The sequence below is a fragment of the Pleurodeles waltl genome, unplaced genomic scaffold, assembly GCF_031143425.1.
Source record: "Pleurodeles waltl isolate 20211129_DDA unplaced genomic scaffold, aPleWal1.hap1.20221129 scaffold_71, whole genome shotgun sequence".
Taxonomy (NCBI): Eukaryota; Metazoa; Chordata; class Amphibia; order Caudata; family Salamandridae; genus Pleurodeles; species Pleurodeles waltl.
Genome location: NW_027150392.1, coordinates 340,742 through 368,600, shown reverse-complemented (window position 1 = coordinate 368,600; position 27,859 = coordinate 340,742). Strand labels below are relative to the sequence as shown.

The following is a 27,859-nucleotide window of genomic DNA, read 5'->3' as shown; positions in this document are numbered from 1 at the left end:
AGAAAAAAGGAGGAGGTCCAGCTCTAACATTTTTGCCAGCTTCCCATTGTACAAACATGCCGTTGGGTGGTTGCGGTCGTAGGGCCCCTCCTGCCAAAACATGCTTGTAATAGTAGCCTGGATTTTCTTCTTTTCTGGGTCCACTGAAGCAAGCCACTTTCAAGACATAGGTGGTGGTAGACTCAATGTGCATCATGGGGCAATCACCATATGCTGAGGTGTCCCCATCTGACTTTGAGTCTTCCTGTGCCATTGTGAGGTAGCTGAGGCAGGTGATTCTGATGCACTGCTGGGGACAGGGCTGATTTGTATTAGGATGTCACCCTCTTCTTTCTCATCATCACTTCCCTCTGTGAACAGACTTGTAGCTGATGTTTCCTGGCTCACCTACCCAGGCTTACCTCGACGGACACCTGTCTGGCAAATGAAGCATATTGTAATGTTCTCCTCAGGTTTGTTAGTCATAAAAAAGTCTCAAACTGGAGAGGAGTAGTTTCTTAGTGGGCCACTGCCAATGCCTGAAGAAGAACTGGAAGTAGGTATTTGTGTCGTCGGTTGCCTCTCTAGTGAATACTTCAGGTAGGATTTGATGCAGGTCTCTGCTGGGGTCTTACAAATATGGGAGCTGGCGGTGCTGCCTGTGCCACATCCCTGGGAACAGTTTGGATAGTAATGTTGTGCTCCTCTGTGCCAGCTTCCACAGTGACTGGCTCGTCATCGTATTCCTCCTCATCATCCCCTTTTATTATTGTAAGGCTTTCATGAACTTTTCTTTTCCCTTGTCTCTCCTGTTTTTTTCCAGACTCTGCCGGGGTCCACTCCATGTCCCTATCAGCATCATCAGAAGTGGTGCTTAGAAAAGATGGTGGAGTAGTACCCTTCCTTTTCCTTGCTAGAGATCTGGGAGCCAATGATTCTAAAAGAGGAGGATCTAGCTCAACAGGAAACTTGACCTCATGTTCTGCTCCAACATCAGGAAGATCTACTGTTGCTGGCTGAAGCTGCTGTCCACTTTGCTCAGTTTCCTGAAACAATTGGGTGCTACTTTGTGAAAGGGATAAATCCAATCTAACGTCACTGCTCGTTGGCGTCGCCATGATTTCAGTGGCTGCATCACTGACAGACATGGTCTTGGGCTTAAGCTGGGGAGGTGTTGCTGATGGGGGAGTGCTGCTCCCAGGTTCCTCCCCGGAGGCCAATGTGGCAGGCACACGTCTTCTGAAAAAGGTTGTGGTTGGCACGCCACTGTTGGAAAGCTGCTTCTTCTCGCTGTCTTGGAAGCAACTTTCTTGGGGGCCATCTTAAAGCTTTCAGTTGGCAGTGACACTAAGCTGCACAAGCGGAAGAGAGTGGAGGACTGAAGTAACTGTACAGGCCTTTTGTTTGGTAGTACTGCTTGTGATGTCTCTTCTTCTCTTGTACACATCAAAGCACCAAGGTAAAAAAACATGTAGTTAGTGAAACGTGCTATTGTTGCAGGTTGGAATAGTACAGACAAAGACAATATTAGTGTGGTTGGTTACTTACATCATTAATAACAATTTATCCAAACTTTGTCAATTCAAACCACCCCACCATACCATGAAATTTCACTTCAAATCAGGCAACACAACATACAGATATAGCTCTTTGCTCTATGTCCATCTATTCTAAAGAAGACACCTGTGGTAGTCAGAAAGGTGCATGGGTAAATGGAATAATCATTAAAAAAAAGAATGATGTTGATGTGTCTGCAGTGCACCACAGCCAGGGTGTCCAGGAAGAAATTGAATTATACCTGTGCGCCTATGGTGGATGAATCGACCCAGGTGAAATGCGAAAAAATAAATGAATAAATATGTTAAAAAATAGAAAAATGTAATTAAATTAAAAAAAAATCTAAAATAAAAATATAAGAACATTTAAATAACAAATACTAAAATAAAAAATAAAAAAAATAAAAATTAAAAAAATGAATTTAAAATTAAAATAAAATATTAAATTGAAAAAGGATCAATAATTGCCAATGTTTGTATGGAAGGATGGGAAGAAAGAAACCTATTGGGAGGCAAGGTGGTGCAAAATAAAAAATGCAAAAACAACAGATTATAATATAAGCACTGTTGATCAAAGTCATATTCTTAATATACAAATACTACAATGATCCTCAATACTTATTCAACTGATATCACACCCATACTTGCAAGCCTATGGCAAAGGCACACTGGCTGGATGCACAAAATGCCTGCCAGCCACATGGTCAAACAACAACAGAGAACAAGGAGGCATGGAGAACAAAGAACACCTGCAAGCCTATGGCAAAACTCACTGGCTGGACGCTCAAAATGGCTGCCAGCCACATAGTCAAACAACAACAACAAGCTAGGAGGCATGTGGAACAAAGAACACATGCAAGCCTATGGCACAGGCACACTGGCTGGATGCACAAAATGGCCGTCAACCATGTGGTCAAACAACAACAGTAAGCAAAGAGGCATAGAGAGCAAAGAACACAAGCAAGCCCATGGCAAAAGCACACTGAATGGATGCGCAAAATGTCTGCCTGCCGTGTGGTCAAACAACAACAATGAGCAAGAAGACATAGGGAACAATGAACATATGCAAGACTATGGCAAAGGAATACTGGTGGGTACACAAAATGGCCACAAGCCACATGGTCAAACAACAACAGTGAGCAAGGAGGCATGGAGAACAAAAAACACATGTATGCTTATCTAAAAAAAAAAACACTGGCTGGATGCACAAAAGGGCTACCGGCCACATGGTCAAACAACAACGGCAAGTAAGGAGGTATGGGAAACAAAGAACACATGCATGCCTATGGCAAAACACGCTGCCTGGATGCACAAAATGGTTGCCAGCCACATGGCCAAACAACAACAGCAAGCAATGAGGCATGGGGAGCAAAGAACACATCCAAGTCTATGGCAAAAACACACTGGCTGTAAGCAAAAAATGGCTGCCAGCCACAATGTCAAGCAACAATAGCGAGCAAGGAGGCATGGAGAACAAAGAACACATGCAAGCCTATGGCAAAAAAACATTGGCTGCATGCACACATTGTCTGCCAGCCACATTGTCAAACAATAACAGCGAGCAAGGCAGCATGGGGACCAAGGAACACATTCAGGCCTTTGGACATAGACTACCCATAATGGCCCCTGGCCACATGGCATGGAGAACAAACAAAGGGTGACTGATGACAAATACACACACACGCACACACAAAGACCAGAAAAAGGAGGCAGGGTGCAAACACTGAAGAAAATCAACTGAGCTACAAAATGTTTACAGCAACAAAATCCTCCTATGCCTTCAAATATTACCCCACATATACACTTTTTGGAGAAATAAATGAATTTCAAACAATAGACAACATTTTTTATTTAATCTAATGACATCCTTGACCTAAATGAATTTTTAAAGCTGTATCCCCCTGAAACATTTCCTTCATACACTGATGATTAATACTGGGCCTACTGGCTAGATTGCCTGTTGGAAGTCTAGACCACATAGTAAAATAAATGAATATTGCAAATGTAACAAACATGGAGAAAAGGTACAGACTGAGTTGTGTAACAATTTTCCTTTACAAAAGATGAAAAATCAATGAAATGCAAAAAAAAAAAATATATATCTAGGCCACTACTTTAAGTCAAGGCCACCCATTAAAATGGAATTTAATTATCAAATAAAAGTACAAAGAAATACTGGTGCATGCCAAGAAAACAAACAACACCCTTATACAATAGTTTTGAAATGACTTGTGTGATAGCACAAAAGCAAAGTCCTTAAATCCAAACATATATATCCAGGAGTCAAAGAGAGTGATCCTCCCATCTCGAAATCCAAATGAAAAGTGACCAGGAAATGGAAAAAGCAGTGAAAGAAGCCTGCTGGGAGTAGGCTGCTGTGGGACACTTCCTTCCTGTTGGAAAAAAAAGTTTTAAAAAAGCCTTCTCACACTAAAAAAACAACATAAATGGTCCTTTGGAGAAGAAAATCCACTCAAAAATCTATTATTGAGTATTTTTAGCTGCTTCTAGAGTAGAAAATATACTCGAGGTGCATTCGCACTTGCAAATCTTGCGTGAACTCGCAAGCAGCCTGAGAATATATTGGCACGAGCGAGCGCCAAAAACAAATCTTTTGCGTATGAAGAAAAAAAAAATATCTCTGCCTCGCACCGGAATTCGGAAAGTCTGCGCAACTCGACATAGTGCGAAGTCCCTGAATTCCACAAACTCTGCCAGCAGAGAGGAGTTTTGCTCCCAGGCATATAAATAATCACAAAAGGCACACTTTCTGGACCAATAGCTAGTTGTTTGCTAAATTTGGTGTAATTCCATCCAGCGGTTCGGGCTGTAGTTGTGTATAAAATCTTTATAGGAATCATTTGTTATTATTATTATTATCCAATATTTTCACTGTCACCCAAGTCTTGCTGTAAAGGCTCCTAATGGCTCTCATAAGATGTTCCAGGATGTCCCAGTTATGCAGCTTCTGCCAGAGTCTCAATCTGTCCACTTTGTTGAATGCAGTCTCCCTTAATAAATAATACAAGAAGTGGAGTATCTCTTGCCCTACTACCTTATGGAACCTCCCACCAGTAATGGGCCACTTTCCTTGTGGCCAATGTGCAGTGTGCCCACTTAAGAAACATTCCTAAACTCTAGACCTGGGCCTCCCCATCCCATGGGAACAGCGTCTGCACACAAACCTGATTGAATGTCTGTGCAACCTAAGGTACATAGGTCTGATGACATGAAAAGTGAAAATCAGAATAGGAGAGCACAGGAGCATTATCCGCTGTTCAAAGAGAAGATGCATACCAATAATGAAATGTCTTGGACGATCATAGAGAAAATTTCAAACCTGTAAGGGAACATAAAGCCCCTCTTGGAAAAAGAACAAAGTTGAATTTAGAGAAAAGAAATGCACAGTTTCGGCCTCAATGAGGAGATCCCATGGAACTATTTTAATTCCTCGCATTAAACACTGTAACAACTTTACCATGACCTTTTTCTTCCCACCTGCTCCCTAACAAGAGCATTATTAAGTCCCCGTATATGGTTTATTCAAGCGTTGAGTGAACTAATACGCTAGTTTTTCAAGGGCAATAGGTTTCGCCTTTCAAGATATTTTTATAATCATCCCTCAAGAGATCCCTTCTGAGGACCAAAATCCAGCATAATATAGACCAGAAATAATAACTTTTGTGTCTGTAAATTACACAATTTTTTGTAAACACGACATCACCTGTCTTTCTGATAAAACATGGTCATGCTTCAAGCAGTTACTCATGACCCGTATTACATCAGTGCTGAGATTTGTGGTATCAAACCAATTTGTTCTTCCATTTTGTTTTCCCCCTTTTTGTCCTTCTTCCGCAAAACTTTTTTCTTGTTCTGAAATATTTTTTGTTATTTTTTTTCAATTCTAAATTTCCAGCACAGTTTAATATACTGATACATTTATGCTGCATATTTTTTTGTGAAAGGCATGCTATCCTTGAGGACGTGGACAGGGGATCTTGTCCCCAAGGATTTCATCAATAACACGCCAATGTCAGCTTTGTTTTTAGTATTACCCATCTGTCTGTAAGGAAAACCTTTTTTTTCTTTAATTTTAATTTTATGAGGGTATTTATTAAATCCCTTGGCAGTGTGTGACTACAGGGACATGGTCCCCCGCTCTCGAGTAGCAGGACCACTATCCCAACTGGGGTAAGTGAGAGTGTGAATGCTGATGCTTTTTTCTCTTTTGTGTGTTTACTCCACTTGTCAGTACATTCACTAAGCATGGACTGTATTTAATGCATAACTATGAATGGACACGAAATACTTGTGTAATCTAGAATATGCAACGCACAGTGTGAAATACCAGCTGCTATTCTTTCAATTGTTATACTGCTGAGTACAGCATGACACATCTTTGTGAATTGCTCATGTCTTGGCACCACCCATGTGATGACAAATATCATCAAACAGTGCCCTTAGAGCAGACAATGTCTACCTTATGTTTTCCTTTTCCACGTGGTGATTTCCACATAATACGAAAGCTGTATATTAAAGTTATTTGATGCTTTGTTATTTCTGTTACAGGAACAATGATGCCATATTGAGGCGAGTGATTTAAACTCACCTTGCATGTGATTTTAGGACTGCATGCTTTATGTACAGGCCACTAATTACTGAATGTACACTACACCGGGCATTGAATATCCTTACATCCTGAAGAAAGCCCTGGACCTGATAGGCCATAGTATAGGGGCTGACGCATGCCAGCAATCATTTTAGGGTTATAGGATGGATCATTATATCCTAAGTACCCCATTTATTGATTTTTTAAACCATATACTCTCAGACCACAAATAAGGGGATACATTGGTCTGTTTGAGCTATTTGTATTGTTTTCCCAGTAGAACTAGTATCAAAAGCACTCCTTGGAATATGGTTGAGCCCATCCTAGCTTTTAGGGGCCAGGAAGGACCCGATGAAGAAGCATGAGACTATTAGAGTGTGTAAGGGTCATATTAAAAGAAGGAAGAGTCTCCACCGCTTCATTAAACACTGACCGCGTTCCCTTGTGGGCTAGGATCTTTCTCATAGATCCAGACCTTAACCTAACACACCACACCACCAAATTGACAAGAGCATCCTCCATTAAACTACACCTTCTTAAAAAGCTAATCCCCATATTGACATCAAACCTCTTTACATTCCTGCCTCAATGCCTCATGTTTAGATGCCAAGAATGCAGCAGGCTCCATAGGGTGTGTCTCAATCATGTGACTCCTGCTCATGGCCGTATCTGTAGTAGTTTTACTCTTTTAACTATGCTTCAAGCACAATCCTGCATGTTGTCTCCTTGAACCTACTGTGGATCTTGTTCGGAGACTTGATGGTTCTCTTCACCGTCACAGCCTCTGTGGGGGATGTTTCTTCTCAATCCCATCCCTTCAGTGGTAACAGCCAGCCACCTTGTTGCCTGTTTTCCAATGGTCACCATCCCTTTAACCATTCCAAAGACTCTTCAGGTGTGCCGAAGGACCAGCATTTTCCTTCTGACAGAACTTTAAGTTTGGGGGGGATCATCATATCCTGTAGTTTGGGCTTTACCTTATCAGAGGATCTTCCTTTACTTCCTGAGTATAATCCAGAAAGTTCATAATTGAATGGTTCTCGAATTGTAGTAGATCGCATAGGCAAGCCAACCCTATGTTTGCGCCCTGACTCGGAAGTTCATGATACATGCTATAATGGGCCGTGATCCCATCTCATGTCTCAGCGCTGCACTTGGCACTCAGTGAGCTCATTTTATTATGAAGTGTGAGGATAGGTCTTCAGGTTTTAGTATAGTTTGTACAATGTTCTAGACAGATTTTGGTACTGTTGTTGCCCTATCTTTTCTGGAAAGCCCACAATCAGTATGTTGTTGTGGTGGAATCACTCCTCCACATCTTCCACCCTGGCATGGAGGTGACGGGTGGTCTTCTGAAGTGTTTGTACTAACTTCAGCACCATTCTGATGGATTCAGCATGACCCCATTGAGCAGATCCCTGACCCAGCTCTCCCCATGCTGCTGCATCGCTCCTACTCCTGTCTTCTCTTTGTTTCTTCAGCTCCTTGAGACTCTCATGGGTGATTTGCTGAGCTTTATAAATCCTTGATTGATTGATTGCTTTCTCTTTGCTTTCCTCCCAGTTTCTTGTTTGCCTTCTCCTTGCTTTACCCTTGTTTTCACTGCTTTCTCCTTGCCTTTCCCCCCATTTTTGTGTTCCTTGCCCTATTTTTGCCCTGTTTTTTTGTGTGCCTTCATCTTGCTTTTTCCCCTGTTTTTTGTGTGCCTTCCCCTTGCTTGTCCCTCATTTTCACTGCTTTCTCCTTGCTTTATTCCTCATTTTATGCTTGCCATCTCCTTGCTTTTTTCCCTAATTTTTTGTGTGTCTTCTGTTTGCTTCTTCCACCATTTTCTGTGTCTTCTCCTTGCTTTCACCTCATTTTCATTGTTTTCTTCTTGCTTTTCCCTTGCTGCTTCTGCATGCCACCTGTTATTTCCCACCTCCTGCCTAGCCCCACCCACTGCCTCCCAGCACCCCTCCTCCTCCCATGACCAACTTAATGGAGGCCGCAGCACAACCCCATTGAGCAGGTCCCAAGCCTAGCTCTCTCCATGCTGCTGCTTCGCTCTTGCTCCTGTCTTATCCTTGCTATTTCAGTGCCTTGAGACCCTCATGGGTAATTTGCTGTGCTTGATTGATTGATTGATTCAGTGTGATTGTTGATTGTGCTCACCTTGTAGAATCTAGCTGCAATTTTCCCGACATCTGTCCGGAGCTAGTAAATGCCCAACATCACCTTGCAAATTTTATTCACCAGGGCTGATCTGGTTCCCATAATTGCCACCAGCAATTCCTTGAGTGAGGATCTTGTTCCTAACTGTCCACTTGTTTGGAGGGCCCTCCCATTTCTGCATCTTGCATGTTTCTCCACCCCAGAATGCATTATTTTCCCATTTGTTGCTTTGTTCGGTTGTTTGACCCTTATTGGAAAATCATGAGTGTTCTCTCACCGGGAGGGGGTCTGCATACATCTCACACTGGAACTGCTGTGATGGTGGCATGGTTACTGCTCCTTATGGTATAAATGACTGAGAAAGTGAGGAGGTGTACAGAGAGACCCACCTGGGACAGCCTGAGTGCTGGGTCCCCCCTTGATCTTTACCAATTTCTCTGTCTTTGCCTCACTATGTGTGCTAATGGTATTTTCAACAGCTTTCCAGAAGTTCCTTTTTGGAACCATATACTTTCACCTGGTTTTTGTTTCAACAGACTTCACAGGAGGCTTTCAGGATTAGGCACTGCCTCTGTGTTCCTTCACTCCCAAAAGGGAACTGAAGGGCCCGTGAGAGGGCTGCTGTTATCGGTTGTGGCGTGTTGGGCTCAGTTTGTTTAGTGCATCCAGTGGCCAAGAGGATCTCAGTCTCTTTCCTTTGGGGCTGTCTCAACAATCCCACTCATCACAGCCCGGCATACAATCTTTGTCATCGACTGTTGCTGAATGTGCTCCAAGCAGCATGCCAGCAGCAGAATATTACCTTTTTTTCTCAAGGAGATTCCAGCAGTCCCAGTGACTCCTTTTACCTGCTGCCACCTGATCCTGCCTGCTACGCTGGAGAAACTATGGAAAAGTGTTGGATCCAATCTTCATCAGCTGGAAAATACTCACTGTGCACCATCTTCCTTCAATGTTGTAACCACGCCCCCATACTTGTCAACCTTTTAACTTAAAACTTTAGGTAATATGAAGCCTTTAAGAGGTTGATCCTGTTAAGGTGGATGGACTACAGTCTCTTTTTGCATCGTGTTCAAAGTTTAAAATGGGTGTGAACCCAGTACAGTCTATCAAGGCATTTTGTTTTCTAAGTAAATGAATGCCAGTGAAAAGAGGGTAACATCCACCAAATGCCGGTGACTTGACAGGTATTGTATGTGGCCAGCATGTGTTCAAGAATAATTATCACTTGATTCATAATAGAAAAATGGGTACAGGTGTAGCTTGTTGAATTTTAAGCTAAGGACACTGTCACAGAGACTGGATGATGTCATTAGTAATTTCATCAATTATGTAATTTGAGATCTCATCAGTGATATCATCAATGATGTCATTTAGTATGTCATGAGTGATGTAATATGTGAGGCTGATGGAGGTGCAAGTTATATATAGTTCACAAAACCTTTGCTAGTGAACAGCAGTAGTTACTTGTTATCTAAATGTTAGTTCTCATCTGATTTCAACTCCTGTCTATAACGTAACTTTAACCTTTCTTTCTTTTTTAGAGATTTACTATTTTTATATATGTTAAGATTTAATTTACATACCTAATTATACTAATTATAAATTTATATTAACACTTGTTTTTTTAGTGCATAAATTATTTATCATAATCAAAGTCAACCATGTGCCCAACCCTCTTGTTCAAACTGTGCCCGACCCCGTTGGGATCCCAACCACCTTCTATGCACATCCTTTTGCCATGCACAGTGTGAGGTTGGATGCAGGACCTGTCCTCTGGCCAAGCCCTGTGCTTGTCTTCCTGTGGGCACCCAACCTGTGGGGGGCAGCAAATCCCCACAGTGTATTGCGTTTGGCTTTGGGCAGTGGCGGTTGGCTGCAAAGCTCAGGCTGTACCCTGTAACCCACCCTATATTGGTGGCCAAGCCTATTGTGCAATGTTAAGATCTTTGCTTAAGGGGATTGGATGTAGAGTTTGATGTCTGGCCAGAGCAGCTTTTAACAGTTCATGGACAGCCAACCCCTAATGCACACAGCCACAATCTTGTTACAACATAAGTTGACCATTGAACATGCCCTGTTGCCAGACCCAGTATCCCAAATTGCAAAGGTGGCCATCCCCCACTCTGCATGGGATTTGGCAGTGCACAGAAGGGATCGGCTGTAGGGACTGGCCCTGCTCCCAAACAACCATGTGTGGCCAGTGCCCATGTGGGGCTGCTGGCCAAGCACTTCAACAGCACCCTAAATACTTGTTTCTATTTTTTTTATCCACGATTCATAAAACCTGTCAACTCTCTGGGTTCTACCAGCCATTGTAGGATCTGCAAATGTAGCAATACAAGTATATGTTTAATCATTACTTTTTTGCTGACACAGTCCCTTGGGGGACCATACAAGGCCTTGGGATCGAGGTAGGTTAACCCCGTCCCTTTTGCTTTTTGCTTTTGGCTCTGGGAGCAAAAAGAAGGTACTGCAGGGCCCTTCTTCGGGGACTTTGGGTGTTAAGAAATGGGGAACCACTCTCCCTTAGTAATCTGTCACATTAAAAAAAGTGTCCCATACCTTTTCCCATTTCTTAAGAAAACCAGTGTGCCCTCTGGCTGTCACCCTGCTATGAAAGAAATAGTTTTCTTTGTTAGACCCTCGACCACTCTAGTATTTTGAATATGACTTTTTCATTTTTCTCCAGCTTTCTGCTTGTCCACCGAGTTGACTAATAGCAGCTGTAACATGAAACGTGCTATGAAAATCTCAAAGTGGATGCACATTTTGGGAATACAAAAAACAGTACCAACGTTATTAAGAAAACAAACAAAAATGCCTTTTGAATGTAACCTCTGAGCTAACTATAACATTCACAACAAATAAAGTAAATAACTTAGATTCTGTGTTTGATTGCCTAGCACAACAGCGGTGCCTTAGGGTCACAAACATACTGCAGATGTCCTTCATGTAATCTTCCACCTATGTAGTCCCACGAGAAACCAAATGTTACAAAAATCATGTGAAATAAACTCATAATTTCAAGGTCTGATTCAGAACATAGTCCGCAGAGTGGACAATCTGAGGGAGTTTTTGACTGAGGAGGACTAGGACTTTTGACCTCACCTCTATTTCTTGAGTAAATCAAACCAGCAGTGACTGTCCTACCCAAAACAAGAAACTCACTATTTTGAATTTCTCGTCTAATCACTGTCACAGATTCCCCACTAAAGGATGAAATACACAAACTGCCTGGAGTTAACAGACTTTAACTCAGCTGTCTCCTCAGGTAGTGAAACAAAGTTTACTTACCATCTGGATTCACACGCACGTCCAGGAAAGAGCTGTGTTTCTTGTCTGCTGGCGTAGATCAAGTAGAATATTTATTCAGTTGGAATGGTGATGAACAAACCACTTCTAATCATTAACTTGTAGCTCTGAAGAGAGAAAAACAAGGCAACTGATAATGTATAGTCTGGTTTGCAGTAGACTCCACCTACTCTCCACCCACTCTCCACCTCTCCACCCACCTTTTACCACCTCTTCTACCTGAGAAAATGCAAGTTACATGCTTTCTGAGTGTACATAAACCTAAATGTAAACAGAAGCAAACCCAAACAGAAATACAGGCAGATGCAGCAACCAGAAGCAATTCTGAAACAAGTAGATTCACAGAAGCAAGCACACACAGACCCAGTCACACAGGATCACACTTGTGATCACACATAAATATAGAGTGAAATACTGACCGTAGATTCACAGAAGCAAGCACACAGACACCTGTGCACACAGGCTCACACTCGTGCACACACATAAATTTAGATTGAAATACAGACAATAGATTCGCAGGAGCAAGCACACACAGATCCAGGCACATAGGCTGACACTCGGGCTCACACATAAATATAGAGTGAAATGTTGACACAAGTAGATTCACAGAAGCAAGCACACACAGACCTGGGCACACAGGATCACACTCGTGCTCACACATAAATATAGAGTGAAATACTGACAGTAGATTCACAGGAGCAAGCACACAGAGACCCGGGCACATAAGCTCACACTCGTGCTCACACATAAATGTAGATTGAAATACTGACCCTAGATTCACAAAAGCAAGCACACACAGACCCGAGCACACAGGCTCACACTCGTGCTCACACATAAATGTAGATTGGAATACAGACCCTAGATTCACAAAAGCAAGCACACACAGACCCGGGCACACAGGCTCACAGTCATGGTCACACATAAATATAGATTGAAATACTGACAGTAGATTCACAGAAGCAAGCACACACAGACCTGGGCACACAGGCTCACACTCGTGCTTTCACATAAATATAGAGTGAAATACTGACACAAGTAGATTCACAGAAGCAAGCACACACAGACCTGGGCACACAGGCTCACCCTCGTGCTCACACATAAATGTAGAGTGAAATACTGACACAAGTAGATTCACAGAAGCAAGCACACACAGACCTGGGCACACGGGCTCACCCTCGTGCTCACACATAAATATAGAGTGAAATACTGACACAAGTAGATTCACAGAAGCAAGCACACACAGACCTAGGCACACAGGCTCACACTCGTGCACACACATAAATATAGAGTGAAATACTGACACAAATAGATTCACAGAAGCAAGCACACACAGACCTGGGCACACAGGCTCACAGGCTCACACTCGTGCTCACACATAAATATAGAGTGAAATACTGACACAAGTAGATTCACAGAAGCAAGCACACGCAGACCTGGGCACACAGGCTCAAACTCATGCTCACACATAAATATAGAGTGAAATACTGACACAAGTAGATTCACAGAAGCAAGCACACACAGACCTGGGCACTCAGGCTCACACTCGTGCACACACATAAATATAGAGTGAAATACTGACACAAATAGATTCACAGAAGCAAGCACACGCAGACATGGGCACACAGGCTCACACTTGTGCTCACATATAAATATAGAGTGAAATACTGACACAAGTAGATTCACAGAAGCAAGCACACGCAGATTTGGGCACACAGGCTCACACTCGTGCTCACACATAAATATAGAGTGAAATAGTGACACAAGTAGATTCACAGAAGCAAGCACAAGCAGACCTGGGCACACAGGCTCACACTCGTGCTCACACATAAATATAGAGTGAAATACTGACACAAGTAGATTCACAGAAGCAAGCACACACAGACCTGGGCACCCCGGCTCACACTCATGCTCACACATAGGTATGCATTGGCACACATTAACATTAACACTGACAAAAATAGTCACAAACAGAGTAAGATAAAAAGAGACCCACTCATACTCAACAGAGCATAGATAATTATTTACATGCTTATAGAAACACACACTAATAGGCATGAACAGGCTAACAGAAGCAAACACACGCAAATACATGTAGAACAAACAAACTCTGTTCCCATACTGGTCCTCTTTCACTTGAAGCAGCCTGTAGGTTTATTCACTGGTGTTCAGGAGACTCGTATTTTGTGTTCAGAACTATTCATTCAACGAGATTCTTATTTAGCATAGCCCTTCTTACCTATTATTGAGACTTCACAAAACAACGATGCAGACCACTTGGAGCATGCTCAGCCAGCTGTAATTGTAGTAGGACCATGTAGGATTTCTATTGCAACACATACAAAGTTCTACCTCCAGGCGTCAAGGTGCCTAAGTGGAACATCAGACCCTGTCCCCTTCCTTACACTTAGATTCGGCCTCCAATAGCTTCTGTCAAAGCAGCTCCATACTTGCTGAGGCATTGGCACTGCGGGGGAAGCCTTGAGGCTTCCCCCGCAGAGCCAGGTAGCCCGTAAGGGCTTTGTATTAAAAAACAAAAAAAATAATAAACAGTAGGGACCACGGGGGCAGCCCTTGAGGGGTCCCTCGCGGTCCCACATAGCCCGTAAAGGGCTTTATAATAAAATTTTAACATTTTGTTTTCAATAAAAAAAATAATTAGGGGCCGTGGGAGATCCCTTAAGGGCTCCACCCGCAGTCCCTACTTTTAATATATATTTTTTCACTACAAAGCCCACAAAGGGCTAAAAAAAATAATCTAACACCCCCATAGCTCAGTGTTAGGGTCAGAGACTTTCACACTAAACTATGGGGGTTTGAGTCCAGCGGGACTCATTTTCCTTTTTTTTTTTATAAATGAAAAAAATAAAAAAATATATTAAATACTTTTTGTTGCTAAATCTAACAAAAATATCTCATTCTAAGTATATGAGATTAAAGCCTAAAAAAAACCTCTTCCTCTCTCACTTTCTCTCTTTCTCTCTTTCAATCATTTTCTCACACACCCACTTAGACACTTACGCACCCACTCACAGACCCACTCAGACACTCATGCAACAACTCACAGACCAACTAAGACCCTCTTGCAGCCACTCAAAGACCAGCGCACAGGCTGACACACCCACTAAAACAATGATGTACGCACTCTCACACCCAGACAGACAATCTGACAGCCACTCTCACCACAAGATACACCCTCTCACATCTATTCTCACACCCACAGAAGATGCAGCTAACTCCTGCCGCCACAGCGAAAGGGCTGTGCACAGCATGAGTTTAGGTGGTTGGGGAGTGATTGCCGCAGGGTCTGGCTGCAGGCCAGGTCCTGTGGGCAACCTCCTCTGCGCATGGGTGAAGGACATGCACGGTTGGAAGCTTATAGGGGGTTGGCCTCAGGGCCTGGCCTAACCGCAGCCGCACATGGCCAAAGGCCGTGCGCTGTGGTGGTTGAATTAACGTATAGTAATTAAAATTACTATTCGTTAAAAAAAACATAGAAATTCACTGAAAAAACCAAAGGTTACAGTGAGGAGATAGAATAAAAAAAACTTAGAAATTCACTGAAAAAACTAAAGGTTACAGGGACGTTATAGTTAGGAAATAGAATTTAAACAACCTTAGAAATTCACTGAAAAAAACAAAGGTTACATGAATGTTATAGTTAGGTTCTGCATTTACTCGTACAAAACCGTAGAAATTCACAACAAGCACTGGCAAGAAACTATAGAAAATAGTTAGGGCCCTGGGGAGGGCCAAACCAAATACTAAAATAGTGGAATGTGAAGTGAAGTCCCCCACCCAAGGCTATAGAGTCATTAGAGGGGAGCTTGGAGAACTCGGGACCCCAAGAGGTGAGTACCTATGTGACCCCCAGCGACCAAGAGAGCAGCGGTAAGTACCTGTTCTTTCCAAGGAGTAACAAGAGGGCTTAGAAAAGGAACTTTGCAAGAACAGGACCAGATCAAAGGAACCCAAAGGTGGATTCTAGAAGAAGAGGACCTGTAAAAGAAGAGGACGGAGTCCAGTCTATGATGGAGTGTCCAGAAAGGGCAGGAGCCACTACCCACCCTTCTGTGGATGAAGATTCGGGTTGACAGGGGAGGAAGAAGAACAGCTGTGGAGCCCAGGAGCTGCAGAGAAGTCCTTGGGGCCATGCAGGTGATGTCCCACGTCAGTTGCCACGTTGCCGTTGGTCAGTGGTCAGGAAGACCACCAACAAGCCTTGGCAAATGCAAGTCAGAGCAAAAGAAGAGTTGCATGGGTGAAGAGGACCAGCAAGGTCCAAGGAACTTGACCCTTGGAGAGGAGTCTGGGCTGCCCTCAGCAGTTGGGAGAGTCAGAAGAAGCAGTTGCAGCCCCCACAGGCAACCCACTGGCAGCAGGCACATTAAGTTGCGGTGAAGCCCAATCAGCACACCTAGAGAGGAGTCCCACGCCACTGGAGCAGCAGAGAGGAGACTGTACTGTGTTAGAAATTGGGTTTTTGGTTGGCTAGAGTATGCACCTAAGTCAGGCAGAACTCACCCACTCTAGTCAGGGTGAGGGGGTCACACACCCAGGATAACCCCGGCTCACCCCCTTGGTAGCTTGGCACGAGCAGTCAGGCCTAACCCGGAGACAATGTGTAGAGCAATTGCACAACACACACAACACACGTGATGCACTATCCCCACCACAAAGGAAACACAACATCATGTTATATAAAAATAAACTGTATTGCACAAAACATCATTAGATCAAACACAACATGTATCAGTAGTACCCTGCTACTCAAGCAGAACATTCCTCAGGTTACTAGTACTTTGCAGAAGTAAGCAGTAGTCATAATAAAACACATAGGTCAGGTAGGCATGTAGGTTACTGGTTGTCCTACAACATAAATGGTAAGCAGGTTGTCATTATCATAAGAATGCACATGTCAGGGTAAAACATATGATCATAATGGCCACTACATTATCATGGAGGAGTATAACATGACAGACCCCCCAAGAATACACATGGCGCAATAGGCGTATAATCATAGGCCAAGATAGTATCATAAGAACTGTAGGAAGCTGGCCAGATGTGTGGTGGGTACCTATGTTACTTACACCTTATATCAGGTCCAGGTATCCCCTTATTAGTGTGGTGTAGTGAGTGTCTAGAAGCCAGGCTCTCTAGAGGTAGCTGTGGATGAGCAGCCAAGGCTTATCTAGGAGAGATGCTTAGTACTTACACACATCAAAGAATACACTCAGTGTTACAAAAATAAAGGTACTTTATTTTGGTGAAACAAATACCAAAAATGCTATAGAGGCAACACTTCCTTAGGAGGTAAGTAATACACAAAATATAGGGCTGCGTCGATTCCTCTCAGGAAGTCGGGCTGTGTCGTTCTGTGTCGGCTTGCGTCAATCAGTAGAGCCGTGCGTCGATGTTCCGGTCACGTCGCTGGCGCTGCGTCGATCCTCCGTCGCAAAGTCGGGCTGCATTGTTCTGGTCTCGCCGTGCGGTGAATTTTTCACTGAGAGCAGGCTGTGCGTCGTTTTTGGCAGGCAGTGCATCGAATTTTCACTGCACAGGGATTTCAGCTGCAGGAGAGAAGTCTTTTTGGTCCTGAAACTTCAGGGAATAGGAGGCAAGCTCTATCCAAGCCCTTGGAGAGCACTCCTTCAGCACAGCAAGAGAGCAGCAAGGCAGCAGGGCAACAGCAAGGCAGCAGTCCTTCACAGAAAGCAGTCAGGTGAGTCCTTTGGGCAGCCAGGCAGTTCTTCTTGACAGGTTGCAGGTTCTGGTCCAGAGTTTCCTTCCGAAGTAGTGTCTGATTTGGTAGGACAGAGGCCCTGTTTAAGTACCCAAATGTGACTTGGGGGGAGACTTCAAAGAGTGGCTTAGAAGTGCACAAGGTCCCCTTTCAGTTCCATCCTGTCTGCCAGTGGTCCCAGTAGGGGGTGTGGCAGTCCTTTGTGTGAAGGCAGGCTACTGTCCTTTGACATATAAGTGTCAGGCCCTCCACCCTCCCATCGCAGGAAGACTCATTCAAAATGCAGATTTGTGCAAGTGTGACTGAGCATCCTGTGTTTGGGGTTTGTCTGAGTGAATGCACAAAGGATCTGTCAACTAAACCTAGCCAGACGTGGATTGTATGGCACAAAAGGATGTAAGTGCAGAGAAATGCTCACTTTCTAAAAGTGGCATTTCTAAAATTTAAATCCAACTTCACCAGTCAGCAGGATTTTGTATTACCATTCTGGCCATACTAAATATGACCTGTCTACTCCTTTCAGATCAGAATCTACCACTAAAACAGTATATGAGGGTAGCCCTAATGTTAGCCTATTAAAGGAGCAGGCCTCACAGCAGTGTAAAAACGAATTTAGGGGTTTTACACTACCAGGACACGTAAACTATACCGGTACATGTCCTGCCTTTTGCCTACACAGCACCCTGCCATAGGGGTTACCTAGGGCCCAACTTAGGGGTGACTTATATGTAGAAAAAAGGGTGTTTTAGGCTTGGCAAGTACTTTTAAATGCCAAGTCGAATTGGCAGTGAAAGTGCACACACAGGCCCTGCAATGGCAGGCCTGAGACATGGTTAGGGGGCTACTTATGTGGGTGGCACAACCACTGCTGCAGCCCACTAGTAGCATTTAATTTACAGGCCCTGGCACATGTAGTGCACTAGACTAGGGACTTACAACTAAATTAAATAAGCCAATTGGGTATGAACCAATGTTACCATGTTTGAAGGAAGAGAGCATATGCACTTTCGCACTGGTTAGCAGTGGTAAGGTGCGCAGAGTCCTAAAACCAGCAAAAACACTGTCCAAAAAGTGGGGGGAGGCAAGCAAAAAGTTAGGGGTGACCACCCTAAGGCTGTCAGGTCTAACATGTGTCCCCTCCAGTTGAAAGTGGGGAGAGCTACCCAACCTCCTGGGAGCTCTCATCGCTAAGTATCTGGAGAGACCATCAGCGTTGGCGTGGTCAATCCCGGGACGATGCTCCACCGTAAAGCCCATCCCCTGTAGGGAAATCCACCTCAAGAGTTTAGGATTTTTGCCCCTCATCTGCATGAGCCATCTGCGGGGCCTGTAGTCTGTCTGAACCCGAAAGTGAGTCCCAAAAGGTATGGTCTCAGCTTCTTCAGTGCCCAGACCACAGCAAATGCTTCTCTTTCAATAGCACTCCACCTCTGTTCCAGTGGTAATAGTCTGCTAATAAAGACTACTGGTTGGTCTAGGCCCTCCTCATTTAGCTGTGCTAGGACTGCCCCTATGCCATGCTCTGAAACGTCTGTCTGCATGATAAATTCCTTGGAGTAGTCAGGGGCCCTGAGCACGGGGGCCGTGCACATTGCTTCCTTGAGAGAATCAAAGGCGTTCTGACAAGCCTCTGTCCAATTTACCAACCTAGGTTGCTTTTTGGATGGCAGCTGTCAAGGGTGTCAAAATGGTTCCATAGCCCTTGACAAATCTGCGGTAGTAACTAGTGAGGCCCAAGAAGGCCCTCATCTCGGTTTGGGTTTTAGGTGGTTGCCAGGCCTCGATAGTTTCAATCTTGGCCTAGAGGGGCTGCACCTTGCAAAAATCTACTAGGTGTCCCAAGTACACCACGGAACCCTACCCAATCTGGCACTTACTAGCCTTGATGGCCAGGCCTGCCTGTTGCAGGGCCTGAAGCACCTCCACAAGACCATTAGATTGGGGATGATAAGGTGCAGTGAACTTGTAGGTTACACCACACGCATCCCACATTGACTTCATGTACGCAGACATAAAGTTTGTGCCTTTGTCAGACATAGGTGGTCATTACAACCCTGGCGGACGGTGTTAAAGCGGCGGTAATACCGGTGGACAAAAAAAGGGAATTATGACCCTGGCGGAAACCGCCAACAAAGACAGCAACTTTAACACACCGCCCGCCACGGCGGTACAGACAAGCATTGCGGCGGTCACCGCCAACAGACAGACGGAAGACAATGTACCGCCCATAGTATCACAACGCGCCAATCCGCCACCTTTTCCGGGTCAGTTTCACCGTGGATAAAAACACGGCGGAAACAGTTTCTGCGATGGAAAAATGCTCACCTGAACACATCCCATGAGGAAGGAGGACACCATGGAGCCGGAATTACAAATCCTAACTGCCCTTGTATTCCTACTCATCTACGAAGACCAACGCCGGCGCCGGCGAAGACAACGGTGAGTACTGCACCTACGACATAGGGGAGGCAAAAGTCAAGGGGACACACATGCAAGACCCCCCCCCACCCTCGCACATTACAACACACACACCAATGCATTTACAAACATCACAGTAACAACCCACAACCCCCCCCGGAAGAATGCAAAGACAAAACAAAATCAGTTCAAACATTGTAATGTATCAATATACATGTTTCAAATATATACAGATATATCATAAAATCATTCAAAAATATATACATAACGAGAAGTAGTGCAGATATGCACATATCAATGTCCGTACACCACTAGTCCAAAAATGCATGGGCGAGGCCCACACAAGATACCTGTCCACAAACGGAGAGAACACTGCCGGGGCATCAGAGAGAAATACAACAAGCACCTCAGGGGGAAGGGAACGGGGGGCAACCTCAGCCGGATGAGTGCAAAGCCAGATCCACGATGGGGCTCCGTGCCCATTGATGTATCCTGGGGAGTGCAAAGCCACAGTCTCTCAAGTCTCTACAGTGGGTGGTTTGCCCACTGTACCATCCTGGGGAGTGCAAAGCCACAGTCTCTCAAGTCTCACAAGTGGGTGGGTTGCCCACTGTACCATCCTGGGGAGTGCAAAGCCACAGTCTCTCAAGTCTCTACAGTGGGTGGGTTTCCCACTGGACCATCCTGGGGAGTGCAAAGCCACAGTCTCTCAAGTCTCTACAGTGGGTGGTTTGCCCACTGTACCATCCTGGGGAGTGCAAAGCCACAGTCTCTCAAGTCTCTACAGTGGGTGGGTTGCCCACTGCTTGCTCCTGGGGAGTGCAAAGCCACAGTCTCTCAAGTCTCTACAGTGGGTGGTTTTCCCACTGTACCATCCTGGGGAGTGCAAAGCCTCAGTCTCTCAAGTCTCTACAGTGGGTGGGTTGCCCACTGTACCATCCTGGGGAGTACAAAGCCACAGTCTCTCAAGTCTCTACAGTGGGTGGGTTGCCCACTGGACCATCCTGGGGAGAGCAAAGCCACAGTCTCTCAAGTAGATGACAGCCTCCACTGGTTCTGGAGGGGGACTGGTGCCCAGAGTGCTTCATCCTGTGCAGGACAGACAGAGTGGATGCATGTCTCCACTGGTTCTGGAGGGGGTCTGGTGCCCAGAGTGCTTCATCCTGTGCAGGACAGACAGAGTGGATGCATGACTCCACTGGTTCTGGAGGGGGTCTGGTGCCCAGACTGGATTAGTCTCCCGGTGACAGTTCCTGTCCCGTCACTGTCCCAGCTGCACATGGGATAACGATGCTTGATGTGGCGGTCTTTTCCTTCTTCAGCGGCGCTTGCCCTGTTCAGCGGTGCATGCCCTGTTCAGTGGTGCTTTCCCTGTTCAGCGGTGCTTTGCCATGTTCAGCGGTGCTTTGCCATGGCGGTTCTGGACTGTTCAGCGGTGCTTGCCCTGTTCAGCGGTGCTTTGCCATGGCGGTTCTGGACTGTTCAGCAGTGATTTGCCATGTTCAGCGGTGCATTGCCATGGCGGTGCTGGACTGTTCAGCAGTGCTTTGCCATGACGGTTCTGGACTGGGCATTGGTGTGTGGCATGACGTTCTCTGGACTGGGCATTGGTGTGTGGCATGATGTTCTCTGGACTGGGCACTGGTGTGTGGCCTGACGTTCTCTGGACTGGGCATTGGTGTGTGGCATGACGGTCCCTCATTGCCCAGCGGGGCTGTGGCTGCCGGGGCCCTCCTGGGCACTGACTCCTGCGGTGGCGGTGGTCTCCTGACCAGTGACGTTACTTGTGCCCTCCTGGGCACTGACTCCGGCGGTGGTCTCCTGACCAGTGACGATACTTGGGCCCTCCTGGGCACTGACTCCGGCGGTGGTCCCCTGATCAGTGACGATACTTGTGCCCTCCTGGGCACTGACTCCGGCGGTGGTCTCCTGACTGGTGACGATACTTGGGCCCTCCTGGGCACTGAATCCGGCGGTGGTCTCCTGACCAGTGACGATACTTGGGCCCTCCTGGGCAATGACTCCGGCGGTGGTCTCCTGACCAGTGACAATACTTGGGCCCTCCTGGGTAATGACTCCGGCGGTGGTCACCTGACCAGTGACAACGGTGCTGGCGGTGGCGTCCCGGCCGCCGGGAAGGATGCCGCCCTTCTCCGCTGTGATGCTCACACCAGGCTGTGCAAACTTCTCCTGGCCCTTCCCCACCTTTGGAGGAGTCACAGCTGACTCTGCAATCCCCCTGGGACCCCTGTGAGTTGTTTTGCCTCCAGGAGTCTTCACACGGTCCCGTCGGCCACTTTCCAACTTCAGAGCCTTTACAGGGGGTGGACTGGCAGTGCCTTGGCTCCGTGTCACACTGCCTGCCCTGGTGGCCGGTGCACTCCACACACCTGTAACACGCACCACTAGTACTGGAGGCTTTTTGGCTGAGGCGCTACGACGGGACTGATGAATTGGAGGGGTGGGTGCAAAAAGGTCAACTTTACAGAGGGACAGTTTTCTAACGAACACTGGGATGGGTAGCTGGAGGGTGTCTGGGAGTGGAGGAAGAGGAGGTGGTTGTAGAAGGTGTCACTTTAGGTGTTTTGGGTGCAGGTGCAGGTACTGGAGGCTGTCGTGAGGTGGATGGATGTTGGGTGTGTGGGTGCCCGCGTTTGTGTACTTTGGGAGGGGGTGTCACACACACACTGGGAGAGGACACAGGGGACATGTAAATGGTAGTGGGGGTGGTGAGTGCAGGTGAGCGGGGTGTGGTGCTGGGTGTTCTGGTGCGAGTCCTGGTGCCTGGAGATGTAGTGCATGCAGGTGAGAGTGTAGACGACACTGGGAGGGAGGAGGCAGACGACGAGGAGGGGGACACAGTGGAGGCAGTGGATGTTGCAGTGTTTGCATGTGGGTGATGCTTGTGTGAGTGCCTGTGGGTTGTGTGGTGCTTAAGTTTGCCTGAGCTACTTTTGTGTGTTGAGGTGTGTGCATGCTGATCTGATGGTGTGCTTCGGACAGGCTGGGGTACAGGGGACTGGGTCTGGGTGGAGGAAGTTGGAGGGGGGAGGCTAGAGACAGGGACAATGGCTGCCATCAGTGCTGAGGCCAGAGATTGCAGGGTTCGCTGAAGGACAGCCTAACCAGAATGAATGCCCTCCAGGAATGCATTACCATGTTGCAACTCCCTTTCTACTCCCTGGATGGCATTCACAATTGTAGACTGCCCAACAGTGAGTGACCTGAGGAGGTCAATGGCCTCCTCACTGAGGGCAGCAGGGGTGACTGGGGCAGAGCCTGAGGTGCCTGGGGCGAAGGTGATGCCCACCCTCCTGGGTGAGCGGGCACGGGCCGAACGCAGGGGGGCTGCTGGGAGGGTGGTGCTGGTAGGGGAGGTGGCGGCTGTACCTGTAGAAGTGGGGCGCACAGATGGTGCCACCACCACAAGGGAGCTCCCATCGGCGGACGAGTCCGTGTCGCTGGCTGGTGATCCGGTGGCCGACGTGATGCTCCCCTCGCCCTCGTCCTACTGGTGCATTCTGAGTCCGTGGTGTGGTCCTCCATGGCCATGTGGGATGCAGCTCCTCTGCCTGTACCTCCGCCTGATGATGCTGAGGCACAAAAGAACAGGGAGAGCAGAAAAAGCAGTGGGGGAAGACAGAAGAAAGACAGGTTGAGTGCATGGCATACCGCTACCGTTGGCGGACAATACAGACACAGCAGCCCCCTGCACTACGCCGTGCTCCTGGCCTCTACAGATGCAATTTCTGGGATCTGGCCTACATGGCCATGGTAGACATCTGCACACATGGATGCCACAGGGGCATGTATACCTGTACTTGGCACTATACTGCGGTGGGGTAGAGTGCCACATGGCCTGCATTACGGAGGGGCCTAGCCTACGTATTTCTGCCTGGCCTAAGTACACCCACAGCCCTCCTCCCTCAGCCAGCCCCTCCACTGCGCGCAAAGTCCCCAGAATGAGGTTGTACTCAGCCCCTTGTGTCTGCTGTGATGCCCTCAAGCGCCCATCCAACTCCGGGTAGGCCACCGCCAGGATCCGGAACATCAGGGGGGTCATGGGGCGACGGGCACCCCTCCCACGTTGGGAGGCCATCCCCAGCTGAGCCTCCGCCGTCTTCTTGCTCCAACGGCGAATGTCCTCCCATCTTTTCCGGCAGTGGGTGCCCCGTCTCTGGTGGACCCCCAGGGTCCGGACGTCCTTGGCAATGGCACGCCAAATGTCCTTCTTCTGGTGGGCGCTGACCTACATGACATGCACAAGGGAAGAAGAGAAGTCATTATCAACTGCACCATCGATGTGAGTGTCCCCCCTCCCTACCCTAGCCATGTGGCACATTCATTCACATGCATTCATGTTCCCTGAACTCTGCCCCCTTCCCTCTTACAAACAGCCCTCTCCACCCAGGCCTAACCCATAGAACGTGCTCCCTGTGTACTCACCTGTTGGTCTGGAGGACCGTAGAGTAGCGTGTACTGGGGGAGGACCCCGTCTACTAGTTTCTCCAACTCCTGAGCAGTAAAGGCAGGGGCCCTTTCCCCAGATGCAGCAGCCATCGTCGCTTCCAGACCGAGGTCAGAGCAGCACTTGCAGTGTAGGTCCTCTCCTGTCGAAGATCAGGTATCTAGTGATTGAACAGATAGAAAATGGCGGTGACGTCCGCAGCGGTGACGTCCGCGGCGGTGCGTATTATCACCGGCGGCGCACTTGTTCATTGGCTCCTGGGACCCATAGGGTCCAATGTTAACCAATGCAGCATTGCGCCGCGATCTACGACCGCCTACCGCGACGGTGTGCAACGGCAACGCAGTTACCCCACAATCCCATTGTCCCAGTTTAGAGGTCAGGCAGCCGCCATCTCAGGGGCCCACATGGCTTCATTTACTTCTGCGTCACACATAGCTAGGCCTACACTCAACACACATACAGGAAGGGTTTTGTGTTTGGTGTCGTGTTCTGTGTAACTGTGGGTACATACCTGGAAAACAGTTGACTCTGTGGTCGCTGTTGTCCTTCCTAGGCACCGTCATTTGGGACAATGGAGAAGATGGCGGAATCCTCCGGTGTACCGACCGCTGGTGGACCTGTTGACAATGGAGGAGTGGCATTTAATCGTCACCTACAGGTTTGACCGTGCCACTATCCAGGAACTGTGTACCCAGTTGGAGCCAGACCTGATGTCACCAATCCGCCATCCCACAGGAATCCACCCTGACGTGCAGGTGCTGTCAGTGCTCCATTTCCTTGCAAGTGGGTCTTTTCAGACAACAGTGGCCATGGCATCAGGGATGTCCCAGCCTATGTTTTCCAACGTGCTGTCCAGAGTGTTCGCTGCCCTGCTGAAACACGTAAGGAGATACATCATTTTCCCTCAGGTGGAAGATTTGGCTACAGTTAAAGGTGACTTCTATGCCCTTGGACATATCCCCAACATCATAGCTGCTATTGATGGGACTCATGTAGCTCTGGTCCCCCCCCACAGGAGTGAACAGGTGTACAGGAACCGGAAGAGTTATCATTCTATGAATGTACACATGGTATGTTTGGCAGACCAGTACATCTCTCAGGTAAATGCAATGTTTCCTGGCTCAGTGCATGACGCCTACATCCTGTGGAATAGCAGCATCCCTGATATGATGGGTCAACTCCAGAGGCACCGTGTGTGGTTATTAGGAGACTCTGGTTACCCCAACCTGTCCTGGCTATTGACCCCAGTGAGGAATCCCAGGACCAGGGCAGAGGAACGCTACAATGAGGCCCATGGGCAAACTAGGAGGGTGATTGAATGCACCTTCGGCCTCCTGAAGGCCAGGTTCAGGTGCCTCCATATGACAGGTGGTTCCCTATTCTACTCACCGAAGAAGGTGTGCCAGATCATCATCGCCTGCTCGATGCTTCACAATCTTGCATTGCGACACCAGGTGCCTTTTTTGCAGGAGGATGGTCCAGATGGCAGTGTTGTGGCAGCTGTGGAGCCTGTGGACAGTGATGAGGAGAAAGCTGAGGAAAAAGACAACGACAACAGGGAGTCAGCCATACAGCAATATTTCCAGTGACAAACAGGTGAGAACATTTCCATTTTTACCATTACATTCACTGTCACACGTCTTCCTCTATCCTGTGTGTAATTTCATAGCATTATTTGGTAACTGAGTTGTACCTTTCCATTACGGTTTCACAGGTGTGGTTACCAACGTGTGTCATCTGCATGCATCCTTCAAGGACTTGTGATGTGTGACATAGGTATGTTGCCTTTACAACTAGAAACGCATTTTCACACTGTCATTGATAATACATTTTACCAAATCATAGACTGACTCCAGATTGTTTGGCGTTTCAAGGGTGTTTATTTAAGTGCTCAAAAATGGAGGGGGGTTGTAAAATGGACGGTGGAGGAATGTCCATGGCAGAGTCCAGTCTATTGGTCACACAGGTGCACTGCCCATATGGGCATAGGAAGTGGAGCTGGGGCAGTTTAAGTATGGACAGGGTAACAAAGTGGGACAGTGGGAGGACATCAAGGTGGTCTCATTTCCTGGCGGGGGTCTTGCCATCTTGCTCTGTCCTGTTCCTGGATCTCAGGGCCCGCTTGTGTGGTGGTTGTTCGTCTGCAGGGGGTGGCGTGCTGGTGTGGTTGTACTGTGGCGGGGCGTCCTGTCCACTAGCGCCAGCGGAGGTGGTGGGCAGTTCATCGTCCTGGCTAGTGTCAGTGGCCCCTTGGACTGCCACGGTGTCCCTCAAGGTCTGCTGTATGTCCTTCAGCACCCCTACGATGGTGCCCAAGGCGGAGCTGATGGTCCTGAGCTCCTCCCTGAACCCCAAATACTGTTCCTCCTGCAGGCACTGGGTCTCCTGAAACTTGACCAGGACCGTCGCCATTGTCTTCTGGGAGTGGTGATATGCTCCCATGATGGAGGAGAGGGCCTCGTGGAGAGTGGGTTCCCTTGGCCTGTCCGCCCCCTGTCGCACAGCAGCCCTCCCAGTTCCCCTGTGTTCCTGTGCCTCCATCCCCTGGACCGTGTGCCCACTACCACTGCCCCCAGGTCCCTGTTGTTGTTGGGGTGGTGGGTTATCCTGAGTTCCCTGTAGTGGTGGACACACTGCTGATTGACCTGTCCTGGGTATGGAGGGTTGGGCCCGCTGGGTGGGTGCTGTGCTGGTGTTACCAGAGGGTGGAAGGTCAGTGCTGGGCTGTGCCTGTGCAAGGCGAACCGACTGTCCCGAGGCCCACGATGGTCTGGGCTGGTCATCAGGATCCAGTAGGGCAGAGCTGCTATCGTCACTGTGGGCCTCTTCTGTGGGTGGAGTGGAGTTGTCTGGACCCTCCGGGGTGGTGACGGTCCTTCGTGTTCCTGCAGGGGCATAAGTGCATGATTATTGAATGTGTGTGTGTCATGGTGTGCAATTTGGGGCTCACCGTGTACCCCAGTGCAAGCATTCCTGTGTGGAGGCTTGTGTGATGATGGTTTAGGGGGGTGTATGGGTATGTGCAGTGGCCATGCTTTAGTGATGGGTGTCCATGCTTAGTTGTGTCATGCAGGGCTTGGTGTTGGGATGGGTGGTTTGTGTTATGAGTACATTAGTGAGGAGTTGGAGTGATAGGGGAGGGGGTGTTGGTGGGGGTGTGTGATAGCATACAGGTAGGGTGGGGGATATAATAGTTAAGAATTGGCTTACCAGTGTCCATTCCTCCACCGACTCCTCTGAGGCCCTCTGGATGCATGATGGTCAAGACTTGCTCCTCCCGTGTTGTTAGTTGTGGGGGAGGAGGTGGGGGTCCGCCGCCAGTCCGCTGAACCGCGATGTTGTGCCTGGAGACTGCTGAACGCACCTTCCCCGTGGGTCGTTCCACCTCTTCCTGACGTCCTCCTGATTTCTTGGATGCTGTCCCACAGCGTTGACCCTGTTGACTATTCTGCGCCATAGCTCCATCTTCCTGGCTATGGATGTGTGCTGCACCTGTGAGCCAAATAGCTGTGGCTCTACCCGTAGGATTTCCTCCACCATGACCCGGAGCTCCTCCTCGGAAAAGCGGGGGTGTCTTTGGCGTGACATGGGGTGGTGTGGGTGATGTGTGGGGCGGT

At 47.5% G+C, this 27,859-nt stretch overlaps 1 protein-coding gene across 2 annotated transcripts in view; it reads right to left on the bottom strand.

The window, feature by feature from the left end:
* The window catches only part of LOC138280278 (CD5 antigen-like), a 406,118-nt gene extending 394,412 nt beyond the window's left edge, over window positions 1-11,706 (bottom strand). For both annotated transcript variants that reach the window (XM_069219467.1, XM_069219468.1), the window contains exon 1: window positions 11,596-11,706. The gene's annotated coding sequence lies outside the window, so the exon portion shown is untranslated. The remainder of the gene's footprint in view (window positions 1-11,595) is intronic.
* Window positions 11,707-27,859: the final 16,153 nt, after the last annotated feature.